Raw genomic sequence first — 24314 nt, 5'->3', positions numbered from 1 at the left:
TATTATATCAGTGTGGGCAAAGAGAGGTATCTTGTGGAGGAGTAAAATAAATCCATATTAAAGGAGTTCATTGCCCATGCCAGAGTGTATGCATATGTCAGAGCCTGGATCTATGCTGCTGGCTGCCTTCCCAAACCAATGCACAACACAGCAAGAGGGAAACGACAAAATCTACTTCCTTGAGAGTCTGGAAAGGGAAACAAATTTTTCCTCAGAAGGGAAAGTCCAGCACATTTTTTCTACCTGTTCAGTAAGCCACAGATCCAGCAAAGACAGCAGTCTTCTCCCTTGGGCAGAATCTCTTCCTCCTTTCACTGCCAATGCCTGCCTCTGGCAGGCTGAGGGACCAAATGCTCCACTGCTTCTTCTTGATAGCACCTCATTTAATCTGTGCAAGAGAGAAACAGGAGGTATGTGAGCTGGAGCTGCCACAGAAGTTGAGTGGTGTCTCACACTCTGTGCATGCACAGGTAGACACACCTACACGCTGTCACCATCCTCAGCCTCAGGAGGCCACAAGCTCGTCCCTCCTGGCAAGGGCTGTGCTCTCAGTGTGTGTCTCCTGCCATTCCACCCGTGGCACATGGCAAATTGCTTTACTAGCCAGGAGGTACTCTGTAGGAATAGCTATGGTTGCAAGCCTTCTTCATCACTTAATGCCTCAAGTTCCTGTGAGTGCAGCTACTTGAGGCACATGAGTGGCTCTTTCAGATTTCAGTGAGATGCATGAAGGAGCTTTTCAGCTATGCCCACAGCTCTCCCTCTTCATAATCCAAGACAGGTCTCCTTTCTTCTTTGGGGTGGATCAGAAAGCTGATCTGTTAATTGATCCTTATATGTTCTTGGATTCATCTATACATGTAACAGCTGTATCTTGGAATTGCTAACACAAGATCAGTTCTTATTATACCAAAGGAAAAGAGTAGGGCTCCATTCCTGTTCTCACTTCTAAAATCAGACAAAGAATTCTTATAATGATTGGCTTTGGGCAAGAAGGTCATCAGCAAAGAGCAGAGGAGTATGACTATCATCTATCTATCTATCTATCTATCTATCTATCTATCTATCTATCTATCTATCCATCTATATATCTATCCATCTATCTATCTATCATGTGTGTGTGTGTGTAAAGTGTCTCTGAAAAACAAACCCTTCTGTATGCTAATTTTTCCCTTTGAGTTTCCAAGACAACAGTGATTTCACTCAGTGGTGTCCCCATATAACTCCCTGGTTCTCCCTCTTCAGAGATAACTGCATGGTTTGTAAGGACACTATTTTTTTTTCTCCATTTCTGTACTTTTTCCATATATTTCTAATCATCCATGCTGGGAAGCATCTCAGTAACAGGTAGCAGTGGCTGTGCCCACTGCATGTAGTAGGATTTAGCCACATTTTTCCTAGGCTGGCAGCCACTCAATAGATGTCATTTTTGCATAGGCAGGTAGCAGAAGTGGTGTCAATTCATTTTGCCACTCCCACTGCCTATGTTCCACAGTTTGGAGCTTCCTGGTAATGCAGCTATGCAAGGGAGGCCTGCAAAAGTAATGCAGCAGCGCCTATTTATTTCCCCATTTTCCACTGGATACAGGTCCTTCTAGAGTCTGAAGTTGTCATCCACTGTGAAACACACCTGAAGGCTTGTCTTGCTATTCCTTTCATGAGAAGATTGTTCTTCGGCCCTGGGATCTCACATGTGTGAACAGTTTCCTAATTTTCAAACTGTACTCTTCCCTATTGTTCATTTCCACTGAGAGCATCAGTCCAGCTCCTCTCCTCCTTGGCTGAAAACTCAGGTCATTTACCAGTTGCATTACTGCCTGCTCCCATGTATCCCTATTTCTGTCTCATAGCAAACATTGCCATGAAAAACCTTGGTTAGTAGAGTTTAGGAAACTGCAGCGGGATGGTAGAGATTTCTAAATACTGCTAAGAGGTAGTGGCTCAGACTGTGATTTGAAGGAGGCTTCTTCTCCACTCTTGCTACAAGTTCTCATTCCTTATCAGTCCAGAAGACCAAACTTGTTTTCTTCCTAATAGGACTTGAATGCTGGTGGGATATAAGCAAGTGCTTATGAAAACAGCATAGTTCCTGTGGTGGTACAGGGAAGCACAAGAAGATAACTGAATAGCTGCATAATCTGGGAAGAAGCTGTGAATTAGATCTTCCTATCTTTTTCATTTTTCTGCTTTTTAAAATAAAAAGAAGCAGTAAGACAGATCCCAGGCCTGGTTTAGAGCACTTTGTACTTGGTGCATTCAGAAATTTACCCAAGTTTGATAGGCACCTGTGCAGCCCTGAGAAATACCCTGGAAAATGGATTCTCCCCTCAAGAAAGTTGGAGAAAATGTTCGTATTTGTTGTTGAGGTAAAGTGAACACAAATATAAATGTTCCTTGACATTGTGTAAAGTTTGTGTATCGCTGTGGAGATGGAAGGGTGCTATGAAGGGTGCTGGTCTGCTGGTCTGCCCATTGACTCATTGTAGGATACAGGACAAAGTGTGTTTCAGAGCTCCATCCCTGAAATGAACATGACAAGACACATGAAACCTGGAAGATATCACTTGTATTTTTAAAATCTGTTGCAATCTTCTGCAGAAATATTTCAAAATGGACAAAACTTTTTTAAATGTAAGTCCTATTGCTCCAGGCGAGTAGAAATAGTGAGACAATGAAGAGAACAAAACTGTTGGGACATTCAGATTTCATTCTGATCTTGAACTTGGTACACATATCATTGATTTTTAAAGTCATTGACTTGTGAATGTGAGAACTATTTTGGGAGCCTGTGTTGCCTTTAACAAGGTTCAAGGAGAGCAAGATTTTGGACAACACATACAGATAAATGCAGATGCCCCTTTCAGTCAGACACTTCCATTATGGGAAGAGAACTTCATGTGTTCTTCTCAAAGGAAAAAAAAAATAAATCCTAAAGGTAGCTAGTGTCACATCACAAACAAAGGAGCTTGGTAATCAGGTGTCCTTAGCAATACTGTGGCCTTGGCCACTGCAGAAAATCACTCTGGCAGCCTCCATCACCCTAAGAGATCCTTGATCTTCTAGCACAATAAGCAGGTTATTACAGCTCTCCACTGTTCCTGCAGAATAGCAAACAATCAGATCAGCTAAGAAGCAGCCTTTATTCCTCCCGTTCCCAGAAGTGTTCTATGCAAGATAAACAGCAAAATGCCTTTGTCTACAGGAGCATGCCTTAGGATCACATGCCAAAAAACATGTGCTCTAACCTAACTTTGATTATATGCATTTATAAAGTACAGGGGATCATATACAAAGGAGAGAGGCAAATAATAGCAAATAGAAATTAAATAAATAATTTTTAAAAATTGAGCAGTAGACAAAGAAATACCTCAATCAGTCTGCAGCATTATTGCACAGCATGGGCCTAACTGTTGAAAAACTGCTAATGGAAGCAGTCATTCTTGACTTGTCCACGAAAAGCTGAGGAGATCACAAAGGTGACAGCTTGATTCTCAGCTTGTGACAAACAACACAGCACTAGCTATTTATCTAAGGTAAAAAAACTGTGTGTGAAAAGCCCTTCCCAAAGAGGGCAAATCCCAATCTGCAGACAGTTCCTCTTATGAAGACAAGTCATACCTGCTTCCTACAGCACACAATTTTGTGTGGAGCATGAGGGTTTACAGAGCATTTCCCTTAAGTGGTATCAAAGTCAGTTTTCGTATGTTGGGCTCAAATTTTAAGAGACCTAGAGATTTTTACACAGCTCTTTAAGGCACTTTAATTTAGAGTTCAAAAGAAGATTAAGATGCCCTATAGATATGAAAATTTATTCATTTTGGCTGCATTTTTTCTAATCGCACTTCAGAGGAGGGTCAGGCACAACCCAAGTCCTCTGTCAGTTCTGTTCACACCTGACTGTCACTAGCAAGTGCAAAGGTCTTTAACAACACCATCAGGCAAGGGAGGAAGCAATGCAGAGTGCAAAATGGCTCACAGTGAGTCACTTGCAGCTCCACGTACAACTGGCAGCCCCAAGAAGGAAGCATGTGCTTGTTGAGTGATCCTGAATTTACTACTATGGATTAATGTATTTTTCCCCCTACTCTTGCAATAGCTCACTGTGGGATTTACAATGTCATGTGAAGGCCCCTTTTATAAACTGCTGCCTGCAATAGCTGAAACAGTGAAAATCACCAAAGACAAGCTGAGCTCTGGCTCAGAATGTTAATGCATTTTACAGGTGGGATTTTATATTTGGAGCAGATTTTTGTAGTTGATATTCAGAAATCACAGTTGAAACTTTCACCCAGATAAACCTGACAGTGTCATCTTTTATGATAAACTTCAGCTCATGCCAAAAATACAATCAAGTTGCCATAAGAACTTAGGTTCAGCTAGCCTTGGTTACATCAGAGGTCCATCTAGCCAGGACCCTTTAGTCCATCACTGAAGGGAAGAAATTACTTGGAAAGTGCTTGTTCTTAAGAAACCAAATATAAAATGTATATCTGAATATCCAGAAAAGCTTGAAAATTCCTTCCAACAAACTGCAACCAGATTTTCACGAGCCATTGTTGATATCTCTGTAACCCTCTGTGGGCTTCCCTTCTCTCAACCTCAGAGTCCAGAGCTCTCTGAAGCCTACATTAAGCAAGTATATAGCACCTACAACATCTGCAGCAAAGATTTTCACACATGAACCACATATTCAAAGAACCACATCCTTTTCATGGCTCTGTTTCAGCTATAAGCTTAATTCAGTGCCCCTGCTTCTCCCACCAGTTAGCAACAATTCTCCATGCCATTAGTAAGAGCACAGAAAGCGTCCTGGATCACCACGGGGCACAGTTCTCCAGTAGGTAAAAAAAAGCACTAAAGCATCCACATGCATCCCAAAAATAGGATGTGGATTAAATTCTGTGATTCACTTAAATTCTGAGCCACATCCAAGTCCAAGAGGTGTGAACATGATGGAAGGTAGAGTCAGGATATCTGGGTCCTGACTGCTGGTCAAGCTCATGGCAATTCTTGACCATCCTTGTGGACTGACGCTGCTTCTTTAACCCCCTTTGATACCCTGCCCAGCCCTGGCAGGGACCCAGTGTCCCAGGGTCCAAGGCCATTACAACAAGGATTGTGCCAGCCACTGTCTGTGATGTACCATGAGGTTACAAATGTACCTTAAATCCATCATATGCTTCAAAATCAAAGGCCCCAAAGATATTTGCCTTGTCCCCTGCCTCCTTTCAGCTCCAACATGCTCTTTGTTTGTGCTGAAGGATGTTCACTCAGAGCCTGGTGGGAGGATGTGCCAGGCAGGCGTGTCACTGGAAAACAAAACGGAAGCAGGACACATCTCATGTTAAGAAATAATAAGGATGGTGCAAATGCTTCAGTTGGCTCCAAGGCTGAGTAAGCTGAGCTAAGGGCTGAGCAGTGAACACCTCTCTTTCCCCATCTCTATTCATAGGTCAGCACAACAGTATCCAGTACCTACAGTTCTGGAATAATTCTAAACCTAATTTCAGGTGTGGTGTAGGAAGGAGTTCTGATGAAGTGAAATAAACAACCTATGAAACTCATCTCATTCTCCCTGATACCACTTCTGCCCCTAAGGGTAAATTTAAGTCAGGGTAAGGCAATTGTTTGTTGGAAAAGGGGAAAAGATAGCATCCTCTCACACAAACATCAGCTGCACCCACACAAACTCACAAACACACAGAGCATCTACGTAAAAGGAGGGAGCACTGTGAAAAGGTCAGCAATCTGTACCCATTTTCTGCCCTCAGGACCATAGGGAAAAAAAGCTCATTGAGTGCTCCCCATGCCCCAGAGCAGGGTCAGTGCTTGTATAAACTTTCCCTAATGATTGTCTGATTATCCTGAAAACTCTCTGGTGCTGGCAGTTCCTGTGGTATTTCTGGGCCATATATTCGTGACCTCACAGACATTTTTGTCAGCCTAAAAACTTGTCCTAGTATTTAGCCTAAGTCTCCTTTATTGCAATTTAAACTCAACATTCCTTTTTATACCCTCAGTGGAAAAGAAGACTATTTAATTTCCTTTGTCTTAGTAGCAATTTCCTATATATTTAAAGACTTGTTTTCCTACTGCTTCCCTCTAGAGCCAGTTTTCTTCAGCCCAAACAACCACAAATCTTTGTGTCTTCCCTCACAGGTTGTGTTTTCTAGACCTTAGATCATTTTTATTCCTCTCCTCTGCTGTTCCCACCAAATAGCCTGTGTCTTTCCACGCTGGCATTCCAGTGCTTCAGCAAGGCTGTACCCCCACAGAGCAGCCCATGGCCTCCCATGTTAAATGTCTCTTTTTTATAGCCTGAAATGATGCCTGAAGTCTACCTTTTGTCTGCTTTTTTTTTTTTTTGGCAGTATGGCATTTACAGAATACACATAAAGATCTTCAGATCTTACTGGATAGGATAAATAGTTCATATTTTGAGAGGAAGAGTTGACAAAGTAGGAAGAAAGAGGCCAAGTAGGAAGAAAGGCTAAGCTTGGAGATTTATTTCTTGATCTCAGGAAATAATTATCTCCTTGTACAATTTTCTGGCATAAATAGAAAACATTATGTAGTGTTTTGAACACTGCATTTTATTTTGGATGCTGAAAATGAGGCAGAGATTGACAACATTAGGGAGAAGCTCATTGATGAACAATAAAAATGGCTAAGAAGAGAGAGAGAAATTAAAAAGAAAGTCATTCCCTATAATTTAATCAAGTGATAATTTCAGGAGAGGATTAAAGGCTTACACAAGCCCTAAAGATGGAAACACGAGCAATGCAATGATTTAGAGTATTAAAGGACAGCAAGCAGATGGTCATAAGAGAATGCACTGACATGAAATTAATGAAAATACCACTTCAGAGTAACCTGTGAGAGCAGGATTTTCTAGGCAGTGGAATAATGTCCAGAAAAGGTAACACAAATGTCACCATTCACAGCATTTAAAGCCAGACTGGACAAAAGAAAGAGTCAGTGGACAGGAAAGGAAAGGTCACTGGGGCTATTAGGACTGGATCATTTTCGCTTGGGTCTACCATTCCTGTTTAAAAAAAAAAAAAATATATATACAGAATATTTCAACAGTGTATTTCAACAGAAAGACCTCCCTACTGTGTCTTCATTCATGCAGTAGATTTTGGGGTAGTCATGGTAAGGAAGGAGACTAATCTGTAGCCCCAAGATGTGAGCAAGAATCCCTTTTCTGACTTTGGTGGAATTAGGGAAAACCCAAAGAAAATTGCCTCATGAGACAGAAAACCTCCTAAGGCAGACGGCAGCTTTTGTGTTATGTCTAACCTTGTCACAGACAAGAAGAATTTGCTACTGATACATCAGGAGCTGAGTAGAGCAAATGTGACAGAAGAAGGCAGGTGAATTTTCTTCTCTGCTTTTGCTGAATCATTTCTTTTCTGTGATCCACATTTTCTGGGATGCCAAAACGATCAGCAAATTCAAGCTGAACTTGCTGAATAACTTCACATGAAATAAGACTAAGGGGAAAGAGGCCGTGTTAGTAGGGGGAAGAGTGGACACTTCCTGTTTTTACTGGTAAGCTCATCTCCTAAACAGGATGGCAAGGGAAGCCTGGAGGCACTGAAGTGCTACAGCAGGAGCAGCCAGCCACCCTCCTTCCCCAACAGCATCCCCTTGGCACCCACAGCATCAGCCTCGGCTTTGAGCCCACATTGCTTCCATTCCCAAAGCTTCTGAGCTTAGTCACCAGACTGAGCTACCCTGAACTAGGCTACTGCTGGTCTTCCCGGCTGAGGCTGTCCCTGTCCCACTTTGCACTGACATGCAGAGGAGGAGAGAAATAAACTTCTTTGTCACTTGGACCTCATGTGACGAAGTTCTCAGCAGCAATGAGAACATTAAGTATTGTTGCTTTCTCACAGCTGGCTCTTGCACTTGCACCATCACACTGTCAACCAGGGCAGGGAAGCAGAGACATGGCTTAAAAATAATTTGCCAGAAGATAAGCTGTGCTTTAAAAACCCCATAGATTTTTCAATGTGCTTCTTAACCCAGATGCCCAGAGACCTGTGCCATCACAAGCAGGAATGGGGGAAAAAAAGATGACAGAAGATAAAGAAAAGACTCTACCAAAGATATGGGGGAAGAGGTATTGCTGTTTCGCCACTCAGAAAAAGAAGTTTAACCATGGCAATTATAAAGCAAAGTTATAGGAACCCAGGAAACGTGATGACAGGAAAGTGTATGGTCCAGCAGACAGGTGTAAAAAGAGAAGACATTGTCCCCTTACCCCAAGAGCCCTGGTGTTGTGGGCTGGTGCTGGAAAAGAATGATAAACATCACAAACAATTAGGTATTACACATTTATATTCCTCTTACAGCTGAGCAAATGGTCTGGTTTCCTTTCAGCTTCTGCAGCTTCTACCAAAATTCAGTGTGAGCCCCCCAGTGCAAGTAAAGTGCTTTTTAGGAAGAGTGACAAAGAAAATTAGTATTTCCTGAGGAAAAGCCCAATCCCTGCTGCTTTGTGTTATATTTTTATATATGCAGGCTCACGTGCATAGTCCTCATCTCCTGACCTGCAGTAAAGACTGAATTAAAAGTCATGGCTGGCAGTCAGAGGTGGCAGCCCTTCAGAGACAGGCCAAGCCAAATTGTATTAAACCAGAGCACAGAGCACCCTGAGCCTGACCTGCCAAGTGTTATCACACTCATCTTCCTGCAGAAAGGCCGGGCTTCATAACTCACATCAGGTGGTGGCTCTCAGGTCCTGTACATCTATGCCCTGAGCAAGTGAGCTGGTTTCGTTTTTGTCACAGGTCTTTTGTTTTTTTGGCAAGAACTGCTGGAGTTAAATGCTGTTAGCACATCAGCAGGCTTGTCACTCCCTCCCTGTCACATCAATCAGAGTCTCTGTGGACCCAGGCTGCCTTGCCATGCATCACAAGAACAGCAAATTCCTTCCCCTTTCATGGCTCATCCCCGTTGTGAATGAGTTGTTCTCCTACAACTGCAGGAAGGCAGGGGACAGGAGCCACTGAGCCCCACCATGCACAGGAGCAGCTCGAGGTGTTGCAGGACAAGGGGGTTAGTGAAGCCACATCTTTCATTATGTCTGGCTTTGCAATCAAGGCTGATTCCAGACAGTATAGTTAATCTATGCTCCCTGGATCTCAGCTGGAAGAAAATGGATTAGCTTTGCTCACTTGACTGAAGCCATGGCAATTTACCCTTGCTGAGCATCTGACTCTTATCCTGGCCATCAGTTACATCATGTGTTTCAGCATATAGCACAAAAGCATCATTTTTCAAGCTGACCAGGCATCAAACATGGCTCTTTGGATGGAGGGAGGCAGAGAGATGAATCCAGGAAGTAGCATTTCAATGTGCTGTGAGATAAAGGGGGGAAAGAAAACCCTGTGTAACCTCATGTGTAAAACATCCCCCATCTCCCACCCCAGCACCAGCAGCTGAGGCACCTTTCCAACCAGCACAGCAGGCAGCTCCCACAGTGAGGGCAAGCCAGCATAGATCCTGGCTGTGGCAGAGAGATGATAAACAGTACTGCAGGGCACACTGCAGGGAACATGGGAGGCTGTAAATTAAGGTCTTCCTAATTAGAAAGCAGTCAGAAGCACACAAGCACACACAGATTGCTGGTCTGGGGTAAGCTGCTCTTCTACAGGTTACAGTAATGCTAAAAGGCAAAGCATCACAAAGGAGATGGCAAAGGACAGAGCAGTGGATGAAGCAGCAGGTGCTTGCACAGCACTGCCAGCTGCAGAAAGCCATGAGTAAGGACCAAAGAAGAGGCCAGAGTCGGAAAATGACAGAAATATATCAGCAAATGTTCTTGCAATTACAGGAGCAATTCTGAACTGTGATAAAGATTATTAGGAAATGAGGGAAGGTGTCAGGATATGAAGCAAAGTGTTAGCATATTGTGCCTAGAAAGTGCACATGTCTGGAGCTCTGTGAAAAATAAGTGTGCAATTGTCAGGTAAGAAAGAAGAAAGTTTTCAGTGGGGTAAATCCCTCCAGCAAAAGAACAAAGGAGTGGAATTATGGAGATCCTGTGGTTCCTAGCTGGAGGTGCAGTGCTAAACCAAACTCAACACCCTAGTGAGGACAGGGAGGAGGGATGCACACACCTTTTTGGTATTAAAAAAAAGGCAGCCTTAGCTGCAAAGGTGAAGATGTTTTCTGTGATGTGCAGGTACTAAATGTTCTAGTGGAGAAAAAAGAGTGTCCTCCCCAGACACCCTTCTTGGGAATGCTGTGAATGGCTGTGATGCTGCGCCCTCTCCACATCACACCTCACATTCAGCCCTTGTGAGGACTCAGATGCAAACAGAAGATAGTAAAGAAAAATCTCTCAGGGGAAATGGCAGGGATCCCGTGAAAAACTGGCTTGGATAAAGTATTCAAAACTGCTCGATAGCAAAAGACCAAATAGGACCTAATATTCTCCTAATGAGGCAATTTAACTGCCTCTTATTCTATGTTCTTTGCATTGTGCTCTCCCAGCATAGAAGTTCAAAGGGTTGTCACAACAGGCCCTCAAAGGATGGGTTTTTTAATGAGTGGGATTTCTTAGGGAGTCAGTATGGGGCAGATTTGCTGAGGAGAAGAGGAGAAAGGAAAACGTAGGATACACTGCAAAATTGGTCATCAAGCTGGGTAATTCACTGAGCTGTATTGCTGTCTACTGTAAAACAGCACTAAAATCAGCGATGTTCTCCCATAGGCTGTGGTCAGTCCTGGTTTAAGAGCAGATGAGATCCAAATTTAGTTTGACATCTTCAGCAAAGGGACTTTGGAGGGTTTCATCTGCTCTGCTCCCCCATGAGCAAATGTTTCCTCACCATGAAAGTGCAATAAGGCTTTTCCAGCGTAACTTGAAGGGAAGACCTGAATTCAATTAACTGGCAGAGAAAATGTTCTCTCTCTCCCCCACTCCCTCTCTCTCCTATTTCCTTAAGACAGTGTCTGTCCTTACTGTTGAAGGTCACCTGCAGAATGTGAGCCAGGGGGAAGATACAGAGCAAGAGAGGCTCACGCTGTGGTGCTGCCACCTCAGCAACCTCCACAAACATCAATTGTGCAGAGAACAGGAACTGTTTTAAATGGGTTAAAAAATAAAGCCTGGTTATTTAATTTAGCAGACATGATAGTGGGTCAATATCTATCACTCTGTCCCCATCTTTCTTCCCCACCCCTCAGGTCTCTAAGGGCAGAGGTTTAAGTCCCAGCTGAGAAAACAGGGCATGCTTCATTTAGTAGCACTGCAGCAGGACTGCCGGGGAAGTCATGCTTCTGATGAGACATTAAATCAAGAGAAGCACTAATCTCATGGACAGCACTGCTTAAGAAGCACAGGAAGAAAAAAAAAAATCACACAAAATGTTCATGGCTTTTGTGCTTTGACCCTCACTACAGTGTGTTTCAAAATGTATGTGGGATGGGAGGCATCAAGTTTTCCAACTGCCTGCTTATGCTTCTTTTTTTATCATTTGCTCTAGGGGAGATTTATTGTGTAGACAGGAGTTCTGTTAAACAAAATCTCCATCAACAAGAGCAACTAGATATCATCCCAAAACCCTATTAAGCATCCAAGCCACCAGACCACCCTCTTTTGTTCTTCTTAGCCCTCACTCCATTCCTCCTTGCCTTACAAACCCCTCTTTCCTCCCGCTGCCCCAGCATGTGGGACTCCCCAATACCATGCCTCAGCCATCAGCAGCCATTTGTCCTAGGTGGTGATTTCAAATCCTACCAGAAAGTCTGCAGCTCAGGTCAGGCTGAACCTGCACATCTGAGCAACAACTTACTGCTTTTAGGAGCAAGAAACAACAAAGACAGCTGCAGTATTTCAGCCTTTCCTGCTTTCTTCCCCTACCACCCCCAAACCCTCTCCCTGCACAGGCAGGATTTTCTCTTTGAAAAAATCTTGATGCACCTGGTAATTGCTGGATCCTGAGACTAATGGCTCAACAATATTTACCTTGTTTTTCTATGCTTTACACTAATCCTTGTTTATTAAAATTGCTGCTCTGTGTGAGAGACTGAGCTGTCCCAAAGACATTCAAGGAAGGCAAGTATTTACTGCCACCAATGTCTTTACAAAGGACATCACTTTCATCACTTTCTTTTAGGTGTGAGCAAAGAGAGCAGAGGCTAGCAGGTTAGATCCTGTCTGGATAAATAAACAAGAAATTACTTAGATTTTCCTCTCCAGTTTCCCTTGTTTTCTGTAAAAAACACCCAACCAACCACATAAACAAACAAAACTCTGAGCAATAATTCAGCCCTATTTTTAAGTTTTATTACAGGTTCCAGGCAAATCATATCCAGGAAATTCTGTAATTGATCATGCCAAAAATAGAGATGAAAATATTACAATATTGAGTCCTATCCTTCATTTAGTCTTAGATCCAGGGGACTCTTTCAACAGCCTTTGCTGTCCCTGGTGTGGTCCTCCTCCCACTTTGATGCCAGCAGGTGTCATAGTCAAAATGTGCTACCCAGACATGGTCACTGGAATGAGCATCAGTTGCACTGGGAAGGAGGGACCTCCCAGGGGGATGAAGAACCCAGATCCAGATCCAGTTTGTTCCTTGGGGATGGTTGCAAGATGGAGGCACCACACAGTGTCCCACCTCTGAGCCAGGTATGTGTGCAGTGGCAGGGCACAGGTACTGCTCTGGCCATCACATGTGACAGAGATGCCACACACAGATGTGTGACAGTGCAGGCACAGCTGTGGCCTCTGGCAAGCATCACCCCAATGATGGGCACTTCCTTCTAGGCACAAGGGCCACTTCCCCTCAGTCTGCCTCCACCCTGAGGAATTAACAGACACAGCTAAAGCCAGAGCTGCTAAATCCATCAGACGTAATCCAGGCATGAGTTTCTCCCTGCATGCCAAGCAAGCCATTGTACATATTTAAAAGTTCCCTTTGACTAAGTGTCTTCACAACTCCCCATCTCCCTAAACTCCTTGGATGGACCATATTAACCTCTGAAGAGCCTTAGACTTGTTCCTGGAGCCCTTCCATCTGGCTTTTAGCACTTTCCAGCCTCACAAACTGCTCATGCAGAAGCCCTGCACTTGCTATTTACCGAGTCCCAAGACTTCTCTTCCTGAAACCTTGCAGATACCACAGGTACATCCACTTCCTGAGAGACTCTCTGCTGGAGCCCTCACAGCTCTCACCTTAATTCAGCTCTTTTATTCCCTTTTAACTTAACCTGCAGGGCACCTTCATGTGTACAGTTCAGGGACCTTGAGATATCTTCCTCCCATTCTGAACCTCTCCAAATTTTTCATTCTTACACGTCTGTGTGTCCATTCCCCCCCCCCCCCCCCCCCATTTCTTTAAGGTTGGTTTATATTCATCAGGCTTCATGCCAAAATTTACTCTACAACTTGTGTTACTAACTTACAGTTGTTAATAAAGCTTCTGTCCTCACCTCATCTAAGCCAGTCACACAGGAGTCTCCCTGGACAATCTTCCATTGCAGAACATGGCCATTTTCTTTAGCAACATCCTTTATCTTTCACATATGCCACTTTTAAGTCCTTCCCAGAACCACTGTTACTTACAGTGGATAATTTTACTACAGTAAAATTATTTCCCATCTTCATGGTGAACTTGTAAGTTTTCCTTCCTTCAGTCATCCCAGTTTCTCTGAAGGTCTGCTCCAAGACATACAGATGTGTCCTACCAGTGCAAAATGGTGTCCAGAAGAACCAGAATATCAGGCAGGAGAGAGCCCAGTGGGATTTTCTGACAAGTTGGGAAAAACACAAGGAAAGCTTATGAAACCCCTGAGAAGCCCTGGGAGCTTTAAGCATCTGTCCAGTGACTCCTCCTGCCTGACTGAGCAGTCAGACATTTGACTCAGGAAAAGCAGGGACTGATTCCCTTGGGATCCATGCCCACGTATCTCAGTACAGGGGTCTGGCTCTGTAGGTACAAGGGTACACAGATGTGTAATTCACACGCCTCTTCATTCCCACCTGCCCCTGCCAGAAAAGGACACCATGAAATGGCTTTGGCTGTATTATTTAGCGCTGCAGAAGTCTCTTCTCCAAGGTTTGCTGTCGGAATCTGTGGTATTGATGATTCCAAGATTGTAGAAAGTCTCTGTCTTTCTGCCCCATTGCCAAAGAAGAAGCCATAATTCGTCTGTGCTGGTTTTCAAGGCTGTTTATTCTTGCTTATCTCTAACATGTTCTGCTGCCCTGCCGCAGGTCTGTCCTGCAGGGCAGCGTGTGGGGCTCTGCCCCTCAGTGGGATGTTACAAACATTATATACCAGAAACTACCTGTGCTGTATTTACAATAATGTGCCAATATCTGTCACCTACGTTGAACAGTGTGTCCCCAGCCTAAACCAATAGAAAAATGCCAACACTACAGTGAAACATGGAGGGCATGAAGAAGGAGAAAAAGGACAAGACACACCCAATTTCCTCCATCTTGTCCCCTTTGGACCCCTAATCTAGAATCCTAAAATTTGACTTTTGCACCTGTGCCACACTTAATTATTACTTACATCAGACACTCAGAGCTGGTAATTCATCCTGGAAGATTGAAAACTCTTTTTTCCATGGACAAAGATCAGAGACAGTGTCTCTGGGGGCTCTGTGTAGGGGGTTCCTGACCCCCTGCCAGGGTCCCAGGCCTTCCAGGGCAGCCAGAGGGAAGCCCTGGATTCCCACATGGCTGGATTATTTAGCGCTGCAGAAGTCTCTTCTCCAAGGTTTGCAACAGCAAACTCAATATACACTCCCCCTTCCCTACATTTATCCGCCCCTTTGGGACGCCGGTGGCTCTGAGGCATTCCCCGTGTCAGGGGCTGACTTTGCACAGATGACAGGACCGAATGTGAGCTCGCTCTGCCCGTGCGGGCTCTCGGAAACAAAAGCCGGGGCAGCCGAGCGTCCCCCTGTCATCCAGAGCGGTCACACCCACGCTCCGCTCCGCGGCTTCTCTCCCATTCACGTTCGTAGCCATGCCCACGGACACGCTCCCTGCACACTGATCCGCTCCTCTCCTCTCCTCACGGGCACACCCATTCCCTCACATGCGCTCTGCCTTTGTCTTGCCTTTCACAGCCACAGACGCTCTTCGTCTCAGAACTACCACACCCCACTCCACTGCCCCGCCTCCCCCCCCCCATAGATCGTCAGCTCCCGAGATGAAAGGAGCATTTCCTACCTAAGAAGAAAGGTTACTGCTACTTTATAAAAATGATTTTCTTTTTTTTTTTTTTTTTTTTAATCTTTTCTGGTGAGCCACAGAGGGGCAGAGGCTCGGTTCGCTTTTTGGTGCCGACGCTGTGCCCGTGCTGAGGCGCCCCAGAGCACTTTTACCCAGCAGAATAGCAGCAGATCCTTTGGTGCAGGATCAGGATCGCCGTTCATTAGGGTAGTAATAAAACAGCCCCAAAGCTTCGTCACTGCACTGCAGCAAGGAGTGAGCAAAATGGGGATTCGGAGCCCTTTTCCGCTACGAGAGAAAAAATGTGCCGGCATTGCCTCCCCAGGGCTGCGGATGCGGTTGCCGTAGCAACGCTAGGTCTGAGTCAGAGCTATCAGGGATCACCATGGCAACAAGTGTCTCAGTTGCCATTTCCAGAGCTCTGACTGGGTTTGGACTGGAACCATCACACCGCAGGAAAGGGGCAGGGTGGGAACCATCGCCCGGCGGGTCCTGGCCGGGGGTAACAGCTCAGAGCTGAGAGTAACAGCTCTGCCGCAGTCGCTCCCGGGCACCGCCTCCCGCATCCCGAGTCCCCTGCCCCGCCACCGCCAGGTTCGGTGGAGCCACAGCGTTGGTGCAATTGGAACCTGCTGGTGTCGTGCCCAAGATGGGGCAGAGAGTGGGTTCAGGGCGGGTGTGGTGAGCCGACATCCCCTGCAAAGCCTTGCGAATAAGCAGATTTTTTAACCCGTAAACTCCAGACAAAGGAGGAAACAAAGCTCCCCGCTGTCTGCCGGCTCTCACCCTCCCCTTCGCGCAGGAGCTTTCATGCTCCTGTGAATATTGAGCGGAGACAGAAGCCCGGAGGGATTTGCGTTTCACACTTGCCAGCAAATGAGCAACAGGAAGACAACACCGAGACCCCGGCACGGTGCTATTACCAATATGTGCACTAGTCATCCACTGACTGCAGAGCCTGAAATTGCTCCTTTCTCTCCTGCTCTGTGCAGAGGGAGCAGGCGCTGCCCCAGTGGTCACGATGCCAGCGCCGTGGGAAGGCAGGTGCCCGCGGTGGCTGGGTGGCAGAGCAGCCCTGCCGTGCCTGTGTAAGTGTGTGTGTGTGAGTGTGTGTCTGTGCGTGTGTGAGTGTGTGTGTGTGAGAGTGAGTGTGCGTGCCGGGCGCTCGGACACACCGCGAGGTGCGGAGAACGGCTCCGCGCTCCGCGCACCAGGGCGGGGGCACTGTGCACAGCCGGCACGGAGAGCAGCTCTGGAAGCGCACGCAGGGCTTTTAGCCCCGCTGTATATCCCTGTGGGAAGTTAGCTGAGAGGGGCACAGACTCCGGCCTGCAGATAAGGAAAGGAAGCAACCCCGAGACGTTCATGAGCAGTTCTCTTTCTTACTATGTCCAAAGTGGTTCTCACCACTCTGTGACCATTGGAGATGCTGGCAGCACAGCTCTCACAGGAAATACATGAAAATCTCATTTCTTAGTCTATGCAAGGTATTAAGCACATTTAAGTACCTGAAATTTTCCTGCCCTGCCTTTCTTTCTCAGCGCTGTCTCTGCTCTACCCTCCCCACAAACACAAACCCTCCACACACAACACCTTTACACCAGGGAGTGCTTTTTGTAAAATATGCTCTTTTTGGAATAGATAACAATAAGGCAGAGAAGGCATAGTTTTACATGACAAGGGCTGCCCAGGTGTACGGGGTCTCCTACTGGCCCATTAGGCTGGTAGGAATGCCTGCACATTCCCACATCCCTCTGGCCTCCATTGAGGACAGATGTCCATTGATAAGGTCTGCTGAAGATCAGCCTGCATCTTTCAGAAACCAGATGTGTCAGAGCCAGATGTGACAGTGTGCCCCTAACAACTGTGACAGTACCTGGCCATCCCTCTCTTCTGAGCCAGGGAACAAGCACAGCACAGGACGTTAAATGCTGCTCCTTACACGACCAGGTTTTGTGATCCTGGTAGCCCTGGTGTCAGATTTTTCCATGTCTTACACAGCTCTGGCTGATTCAATAATCTCTCTTCTGCTGCCAGAAAAGAGCAGCAGTACTGTTCCACTTCCTCCTCCTTGCATCATCCTACCTCTCTGAGTTTTGGTGTACCACCCTGCCAGTTGCTCTAGCACACCACTGACCCCTAACAGGCCCAGACACACCTGCTCCACTAGAAATGCACCTTTTTTTTCTTTTTTCTTTGTGAAAATATTATGTTTCAGGAAACAGGAGGCAGAATGAGGTGCTTGTTGCTCCCTGTTTGTCACAACTGAATCTGCCTTTACCTTCGAATTCTTTCAAGCCCAGATGTAAGGCAGCTCCCTGCTGGCAGCCCTCTTGCCTGCAGCTATTGCAATTTGAGCGAGCCATCTTTTGAGATATTTTCCTACTGTGGTAACTAAATTAACAGGACTCTGGCAAAGCCATAGCTGCCGTAGATCAGAGCACTGGTTAGAAGAATCAGTAGCAAACGCCCTTCTGCAACAAAGATTCCTCTTCCACTTGGGACTTTGCAAATGGTTGAGCAGGGAGCAGTTGATCTCACAGTTGGCACCTGAAATGAAGTGGATCTTTAAGGTCCTTGAACGAGTGCCACCTGCTTCCCTCAAAACAAGATACAGGAGGAAGCAAGGTGAGGGCGGGGCTAGCCAGGGCACCAGGGGATTCCCGTCTTCAGCACCATTTGTCTGCTTGTTTCTTCAGTGCTATGAGCCAGACCAAGCTTCCAGCTGCTTCTCCCTGAAATAATGGGAATTTTCTTCTGGGGAAGTAATGCCAGTGTAAAGCTTGACTTGCTCTACGCCTCCAAAGAGATGCTTAGGTCCTGCTTCTTCACATTTTCTGATTTTTCATTTTTCATGAACTTTATTTTGTGCTGGTGGGTGTTTCTTTTTCTCTTATGAGAAGGGAGGAAGTAGAGAAGAGTCCTAATGAAAAGGCAATGTCCTGGTTTTGCCCCCAGCAGCAGCTCCAGGGAGTGAGCAGGGAACTGCACCATCCCTTCTGTTTCTGTAATCATCCTGGCAGGTTTCTAGGCTTGGATTAGGAGTTTACAATCCTTCCCCATCCAGCTTTTTCACATTAACTCATTCATTTTGTCATTAATAGATGGTGTGCACACCACTGGCAGTAGAGCTGAAGAGTTCCAGGTATGTGCAGATAGTTGGCTTTAGATATGTTTTTAAAAAAGGCCCCACCAAAATCTCTGCCTCAAAAAGCCAAGAAAAAATATAGCCTTATGATGAGATTTTTGTACATAAATAGGTCAGGAGATTTAACAAATGGATCTGAGGCTCCTAAGTCACTTAAGGAAATTTTATTCCATCACAAATCACTTTTCCTTCAGTAGGGCAGAGATGTTTTCAGGGTAAGAAAGATTTTTCTTCATTTAGCAGTGTGGTGAGTTGACCTTGGTTGGACACCCACCAAAGCTGCTGTGTCACACCCCTCCACAGCTGGACAGGGGGAGAAAAATACACCAAAAGGCTTGAGGGTTAAGGATCAGGAGAAGTCACTCGCTAATTACTGTCACAGGCAAACAGCCTCATCGTGGGGAAAATGAATTTAATTTATTACCAAACAAATCAGAGTAGGGAAGTGGATAATAAACACAACGTTAAACCACCTTAAGTTCATTCACAATTTTTTCTCCTTCCTCCTCACAGTGGGGCAGGGGCACAGGAATGGGGTTTGCAGCTGGTTCATCACACATTGTCTCTGCTGCTCCTTCCTCCTCGTGGGGAGGACTCCTCACACTCTCATCCTCTGCAGGTGGAGTCCCTCCCACAGGCTGAAGTTCTTCATTAACTGCTCCAGTGTGGGTCTCCACCTACGGGCTGCAGTCCTTCAGGAGCAAGCTGCTCCAGTGTGAGTTCCCATGGCATCCCAATTCCTGCCAGCAAACCTACTTCACCTTGGGCTCCTCTCTGCATGAGGCTTCAGGTCCTGGCAGGAGCCTGCTCCCCTGCTCCAGCATGGTCTCTCCACGAGGTCACAGCCTCCTATAAGCATCCACCTGCTCCACTGTGGGGTTCTCCATGGGCTGCAGGTGAATATCTGGTCCACCAGGGATGTCCAGGGGCTGCAGGGGAATCTTTATTCCAACACCTACAGCACCTCCTCCCCTATCTCCTTTACTCATCCTGGGGTCTCTTTCACAGTTGTTTCTCTCACATATTCTCACTCCTCCTTCCTGGCTGCTGTTGCACAGCAGTTCTCCCTCTCTTAAAGATGTTATTCCAGAGGTTTTACCACCATCATTGATGAGCTCAGCTTTGACTGGTGGTGGGTCCATCTTGGTGCTGGCTGGCATTGGCTCCACTGGACAGAGAGGAGGCTTCTACCATTCTACCATCACTGAAGCCACTCCTATAGCACCTCCTGCTACCAAAGCCTTGCTACACAAACCCAACACAGTTACTGGATTATCATTAATCCTGAGGGTGAACACACCTATTTAGTTGATCCAAGGCCATTCATTTTTTGTCTGAGATTTCATTTCCAGTAATCTTTTTCCTGAAGGTTCTATGTCCAGCAGTAATACAAAACGTTATTCACATCATTATCTACAGATCAGTGCATGTGTGCTGACGTAAGAGACCTATCAAACATCATCTTCTTCCATTTTAATGCGAGAAAGAAAAGGCCAAGCTCTACTCAACATGTCAAATCACTTCCTGGGAGATTCAAGGCAAGCAGCAGGCCTCTTCCACTCTTCAGACAGAAGAGAAGAAATCGGGGTCAAACAGAACTGAGTGTGGCCCCCCTCCTGCTCCCCTGCTGCAGGTGGCTGTGGCCCCACACACAGCCCAAAGAGTGTGACAGGTCAGTGTAGCTTTGTGTAGACATTTGCAATATTGATACAAATATGTGGCAAATTATCCTCCGCTAATGACAAAATGAGGCTATTCTCACTTATGAGTCACCTGTTTTTTCATATATATACATATCCCCATGTTTGTTTTCTTGGACTAGAGGAATAACAGCATACCCACAGTCCAGAAAGCCAAGTGCCTCAAAATACCACTGAGATGGGTCTGGCTTGCTCAGAGCCTGCTGCTCCTTCAGCTGTTCCCAGATACTTTTGATGAGCTGGAAAACACTGTGTAGCATCTAGGGGCATAACAAGCAGTACAGTTATCTCCCACCAGGTTTGATATCTGGATCCAGCCTGCAACAGCACAGGGGGCTGGGGGCACTAGGTACGGCACTTTGTCTTTCCCCTTTTCAGCTGCTTCATCCCAAAAATGTTCGCTTCGCTCAGCTTCTCAGAAGAAATTAAATACCGTAGAGACCAGCTGGCATTCTCCCCCTCCTCCATGGACACAGCCACTAGAGAAGCAATTTCTTTCATATTCCCACGCCAGGACTGAAGGAGGCTGCACAGAGGCTCTGTGCCATGGCTTGGCCCTCTCTGCATCCTCAAAGCTCACCCTACCTTCGACTCCAGTTCATCCCAGAACAATTTTACAGGGACATGGAATAACTGTAGCATGAGCCCAAGCCATCTGTGTAGATATGACTCTTTTCAGTCCTTGCTTAGCCCTGTGGAAAACTCTGACACATGGGTACTCTTGTCCTCTGTTCAGACTCCTGGGAAGCCGTTGTAGGCTTCAGGATTCCCATGTACAAGGATCCCTGCACCAGTTTCTCAGAATGGACCCTGGGACTACAACAAAGCATGACTCTTGGGCGAGTCTCAGATTTTTTGCTATGAGGAAAGAGAAAGAGAGGGTAAAAAAAAAAAAAAGTACTGATCAGTGGATATTTTTGCTGCTGTGGTCGAGTCCTTGTTAAGTATTGACTAAGGCAAGCAAGCTGGAGGATTTTCAAAGGATTTTCTATTTAAATCAGTACGCAAAAGCTTTATTACTTGTCCCAATGCTGCAAAATCATGTCAGACCCTATCAAATTCATGACAGTGGCTTAAATAATGAGTTTAAAAATAGATGTGTTAGCTTATTTGTATTTGAAGTATGGTTTCTGGATCATTAGGTTAAACTGGCTTCAAGTTCTTTGTGTTCCTCCATGTCGGAAGCTCTAAAAACACTGAAAAAATATTAATAAACCCCCTGAGATCCTCAAATAGTCACATTTCTCTAGAATATTATCTTTTTTGGGAAAAAAAAAAGCAACATACACTGTTATAAGAAGCCTGCTAAAGCCATGAGAACTGCCAACTTCTTTCTTCTCCTCAAGGGTTTAAAATCTACGTTTTATCTGCTCATGTCTGACAGCAAAAAATACAATACTGTGACAAAGCAGCACAAAGGCCAGGTTTACTTCTAGAGGAAAGTAACACTTCCAATTATTTAGGTGTTGGCAGAGAGCCCTGCTATCAACAAACCTCCAAGCTACCATAATGTTTGCCCACTGCTTAGATCTCTCTTTTTAACAGACCCAAAGGATCAGAGCCTGAAGTGCCTGTAGTGGTACAGGTGAGCTGTGTCCAGAGCCAGCAGCAGCACAGCCTCTCATGGCAGAATCACCCAATGCCTTGGGTTGGAATGACCTTAAAGATCACGTAGTTCCAACCTCCCTGCCATGAGCTGGGATGTTGCTATAGGCAACACTGCTCCTCTGCTGTGGGAAGGGGCACCTTCCACACCTTCCAGCAGGCCAGGTTGCTCAAAGCCTCTCGCTGGCACAGCAATGCCCAGGGGTGCTGCCGCGCCAGCAGCAGCCAAGCACCCGCCTCTGTGGCCTGAGCCAATACAGCAACACAGCTTCAAGGCATCAGATCAGTTGTCACCACAACAAGTGGCACTTGCCTTTGCCCTCCATCACTCCTCATGGCCTTGAGCCACTCATACATGACTTTCTTACAGTCATCCCTGGAAATCAGCCTTTCCTGTAAGACTGCACAGGAGGCCCACACAGATGCATCATAGTGGCAGGGAGGGAAGGGAAGTAGGCTGTGGCTGAGGACAGAAAGGAGCAGCAGAGATACACAGATGGTGACACCAAGTAGGGATTTTTTGAGTCTACCTGCAGCATTTTTAGCTGTAAAACGCAGAGGGCTGAATAAGACTCAGACAAGCCACCAGCTGTGTCAGCAAAGCAAAAACATTGTGACAGTGGTGAATGCCTCAAAATGAAAAAGGGAAAGCAGATTTCAGCCTACTGTCAGACATGGAGCTCTGTCTCTCATGAGACACGCATGCAGACATTTTTAAACCCTGGATACACAATGCTGGCTGGCTTCTCTCTTATATCTGTAAAAGGGGGGGACTAGAGCCCTTCCACATAAATTGGGATTTCAGCTTTTGCCTCCTCTTGGGTTGTAGCTTGGTCACCCTGTCCTTTGGTGATCTCTTCAGGCTGGATGGATCCCATTGTGAGTCCCTCAGGCAGCAACCCCCCTGCCACCACCCCGCCTGACAAAGCAGCCCTGAGGAAGGATGGCCTGGAGTTTTCTGTCCCCAGCAGATGTCAGGCTCACACCTCAATCTTGAGGGGACATTTTAGGGCTGGAGCTGAGCAACCAGGCTCTCGTAGCCACCCAGCTTTCCTGCAAAGTGGGGAAACACAAATGCTTCCAGATGCACCAGGCACTTGCTGCTCCTTCACATCAGCCAGCACTGGTGCTCAGGTGTTTGTTCATTTTTAACATAGCCCTTTTAGTGATTGAAAATAGAGGACAGTCAGGGAGCAGGTTACTTTCAAACATAGGTAAATCATGCACCCACTGCTGGCTACTTGGGGTTTGTGTGGGCAGAGATCAGAGACCTGCCACCAGGTCTGGCAAATGTTGGTGGAGCAGGCAGGCGAGGAGACTTCAATGGGTGCCGACAGCTGGTGCAGCTAAAGGAAGGACCCTGGGGAGCTCAGAGACACGAGAAGGGCTGAGATGAGCTGCTAGGGGATGCAAGCACTGGAAAATAAGAAATGCTGAGAGAGCCAGCTGGGGGAGGTTAATAAAGCCTGCCTGTCAGGGGAACTATCTGACAGGCAGACAGCCAGAGGAGGGGAGAAAACAGCTCACTCGAGTCCACGGACCCATAACTGGGTTATGCAGCTATATAATCCACTTAAGCTCTAAAACTGTCCAGCCTCCCTCCCCCCAGCCTCTACTCTCCTCTTCTGTGCCTCTAATATTCAGAAATGTTTCCTCGAAGCTTTGCAGGAAGTCTTGACAGTGGTTCAATTTGATTAGCGCTGGCTGGGGAGTTTTCCCAGAGGATCTCGGGAAGAACAGATACACACCCCGGAGAAACCTGCAGGGTATGGGTGAGCTGAGCTCATACTCTGTCTGCAGCCCTGGGGAGACCTGCTCTGTAAGAGGGGCACACACACCAGCAGAGACACAGGGGTGGGGTTTTTTTAATCTGCGTTAGGAAATACATGTGGACACTAAATGCAGTTTATTCAAAAGAAGCTGTCTTCTCCATTATATGTAGTTCACCCTGAGAGAGATTGGAGAAGCACAAGATGCAAAAGGCCTCTTAGATCATCTAGCCCATCACCCCACAAATGAAGATTTAATCCCATTAAGGGCCACTGTTAGCTTCAGTGGCTTCAAGATTTGGTCCTAATTGCACAAACACAAAGCCATTACAAGACTGCAGTCTGACAGAGAAGCTTGTTTTTTTACAGGTTGTATAATTTCTTTGATTAAAGTGGCTTATCTGCATGCTAATAATTAGGAAAATACTGTCCACTTCTATTCTTGTTTCATTCCAAGATCTCGGTGTGCTGGATATAATCGGGAGGTGAGACGTGTATGCACTGTGAGATCAGCAATGCACAGGCACATCAAAAAGACAGGTCCTTGCCCATGAGGGGATTATAATCTAATTTATTATACAGATTGCAGCAGTGCATTACAAGAAAAAAAAAAAAAAAAAAAAGTTCATCTTATAGGAAGGATCAGGAATGCAGCATCAAACCCTGATCAAGAAGGGAGGGGTCCACACTGATTTTCACATGCTTTGCACCAGCAGCCTACAATAGCTGAGCTCATTGCAGGCTATATACACATTTTGTTTGCTCTCTAATTATTAATTTAGAAAGGACATTCAGTCAGGGAGGGGACTGGATGAGAAATGTCCCTGAGAGCTGTCTGGAAAAAATTAGCAAGAATGGATTTATAGAATGAGAGGGATAGAGTC

Source organism: Taeniopygia guttata, chromosome 1, assembly GCF_048771995.1.
Source record: "Taeniopygia guttata chromosome 1, bTaeGut7.mat, whole genome shotgun sequence".
In the NCBI taxonomy this organism is placed as follows: domain Eukaryota; kingdom Metazoa; phylum Chordata; class Aves; order Passeriformes; family Estrildidae; genus Taeniopygia; species Taeniopygia guttata.
The sequence above is the reverse complement of the archived record's forward strand: the minus strand, read 5'-3'. Positions refer to the sequence as shown.